Below are 2,949 nucleotides of genomic sequence, written 5' to 3' on the forward strand. Positions count from 1 at the left end.
CGGGGGGGGGGGGATGGTCTATACTATAGCCATCCCCTGTCTTGTCTTTCTTGATGAGGGCGCGGGCTTCGTTGGCGCCATGGGCCGACTGCTAGGGGCCGGCTTCTCTAGAAGCCGCAAACTAGGAGTCGGCTGGTCTTGAGGTCGGTCTCTAGAACTCGGCCGTCTATGGGATTCTGGCTATTCCTTCAGCCGGCCACCAGAAGGCGGCACTTCATCTTGGTGCCTTGAGGGGCGCAGCCGGCCCCGATGTCTTGAAAGGTTCTAGGCTTTGGGTTGGCCTACCCGTGGCCCATTACTCCGACAGTAGTCCCTGAAGCTGGTGAGGTGCCGCGACTGAGCAGTCGAGGAGCCTCAGCAGTTTTCTTCTCCGAGTGCCTGAGGTGGATCTTCGTCCGACTTCTGCCGGGCCGACTGGCGGGAGTTGGCTGCGCCTAGTCCGACTTATCCAAACTTCGAACGAGTCGGTGGGAACCAAGTGATGTGCTGGCTAAGCCTCTAGGCTGCCGCCCGTTGTGGTCATGTCACGTGGCTCCGAGCGGCCGGGCCAGTTTGCCAACCCACGTCCGCGATGGGACACGCCTGCGGGCGGGGCCCGCCACTACCATGCCTCGGCGTGCGAGCGGATCCGCTGCGGCCGAGGTTGGCGGTTGGGGTTCCCGCGGAGTTACTGCACGCAGTATCTTGCGCGATAAACGTGGGGGCATGGGGTCGTGGGCGCAGTAAATCCCACGATCGCCCCCTCGGCTTCGCAGCCCGTAGGCCTATAAGTAGGGGGAGGAGGGGGGAGCGGCGGAGCACGCGCGTCCCTCCTTCCTATTCTGTCCTCCTTCTTCTTCGTCTCACCGAAGCGCCCCCAAGCCATGTTGAGCACCACGGTGGTTCGTCTCCGATGAGCTCATCCTCCAACCCCCATGCCCCCCATGGTGCACTCCGGAGCATGGGATGGCTCCGAGGTTCATGATGACCACATCGACTTCCTCTGCCAGACGCGACGGCTCCCTAGCGAGGACCACGTGAGGGTCCACCTCGCGCTGAAGAGGGAGATTTCGCCGGCGCCGGAGGAAGGCGAGTGGGTCGTCTTCTGCTCGCACTGCCTGCGCGGCCTCGGCCTGCCGGCGAGCAGCCTCTTCTGATCCTTCCTCGGGTTCTACGGTCTCCAGCCGCACCACCTCACCCCGAACACGGCGGTGCTGCTGTCCGCCTTCGTCACCTTGTGCGAGGGCTTCCTCGACGTCCTCCCCACCATTGAGCTCTGGGGGGAGTTCTTCTACATCAAGCTCAGCACCCTCGTCGCGGGCGTGCCGGCTCAATGCGGCGCGTTCATTGCGGTGCGGAGGCCGGCAGCCGAAAATCCGTTTCCTGCCATCCCGCTGATCAAGTCAGTGAAGATGTGGTAGCGGTCGTATTTCTACATGAAGAGCGTCTTCACGGAGGGCGACTGGGTCAACTTGCCGGCTTACGAAGCCGGCCCGCCGGCTGGGAGGCAGCCCAACTGGTCGTACCGGGCCAAGACGTTGTCGCCCTCTGGAGCCGCCGCTATCGCGCGGCTCCGAGTGCTGACACAGTCGGAGGGCCTGAACGGGCCCGACTTGCTATCCGCCTTCGTGGCACGCCGAGTGCTCCTGCTCCAGAGCCGCCCTCACATGATCTGCCAGATGAGCGGACATCGGGACCCGAGTTGGCTGTGCACCAAGGAGATGCCTCACGTAGAGGTAGCTCACATGGTGAACTATCTTGCGAACTGCATGCTCACGGAAGAGTGGCGGTTTGGCAAGGAGCCATATTCACGCGCCAACCCCCCGCCTATTGTAAGTTGTCTGTCTTCTTTTTTCTCTATCTCTTTGTTGCCGAGTCCGGCCTGCCTAATCTGACCAATCGGCTTTTGAGCAGAGCCCCTCCTCTAGCCGGCAGCCGGCGCCGCAGGGCCGGAGTGCCAATTCCTCCCCAACCGAGCGGAGAGCGATGTCGACGACCCCGACTTGGGGGCGGCGGCCTTGGAGGACGACGCCGAGGGAGCAGGCGGCGAAACAGGCAGCTCGAGGCTCAGAGCCAGCCTCGAGGACTGGCCTGACGACGACGCGTGGGAAGTCGCCCCGCGCCACTAGCCAGGAGTCGGCCAGCCGAGTGCGAGCTCGTCCGTCGCGCCGGATGCCCAAGGCAGCACGAAGAAACTCCGAGCCGCGCCGAGCGTTCGGCAGTCGGTCGAAAAAACCCAACGGCTCGGCCGCGGTGACCAAGCGGGACGAAGCGGCTGCGAGGGCCATCCGTTTTCGCAAGGAGGTGAAGAAGCCGCAGCTGGTTTCCGCGTAAGTACCGCCTTTATCTCGTACCTTCATTTTTTCTTGTTGATCTTGTCTGAGTTTCTTCACTTTGTTTCCCTTGGTCTAGGGCCCCGCTCTCTCTCTCAAGAAATCGGCTGCCGCCTCCATCATGGGGTCGGCAGAGACCTCCGCCACCACTCGGCGGATCGATCCGGCCGCCGACCTCTGGGAGGCGAGGGAGCGGAACGCGCGAGAAGTGCGCGGAGAGCAGGAAGCCGCCCGTCTGGAGAAGGCGGAGGCCGCCGCCTTGAAGAAACCGGCGGAGGCCTAGGCCGCCGACGCGGCGAAGAAGCGGGCTGAAGAAGCCGCGCGCCGCCAGTCGGTGATTTTCATCACTCCCCTGAACTCTGCGTGCCACCTCCAGAGTTTGTGGCGCAGACTGGGGAAACCAGGGGCGAGCACCCGTTCATGGAGTGGGATGGCGACAACTTCGCCATGCCGGACGTGAATGCGCCTCCACCGCTGCCGTCTGGGAGCACGCGAGGCGAGCAGCCGGCGGACCCGCCGGTGCCGCCGACTGCAAACGAGGTGGCGACGGGCCTGACTCTTGAGGTTGGCACACCGACGCGTCGCCGACTTGCGAAGGCGGCCTCGGCGCCACGCCCGTTGGAGACTGGCGCCGCGA

The sequence above is a fragment of the Triticum dicoccoides genome, chromosome 3A, assembly GCF_002162155.2.
Source record: "Triticum dicoccoides isolate Atlit2015 ecotype Zavitan chromosome 3A, WEW_v2.0, whole genome shotgun sequence".
Taxonomy (NCBI): Eukaryota; Viridiplantae; Streptophyta; class Magnoliopsida; order Poales; family Poaceae; genus Triticum; species Triticum dicoccoides.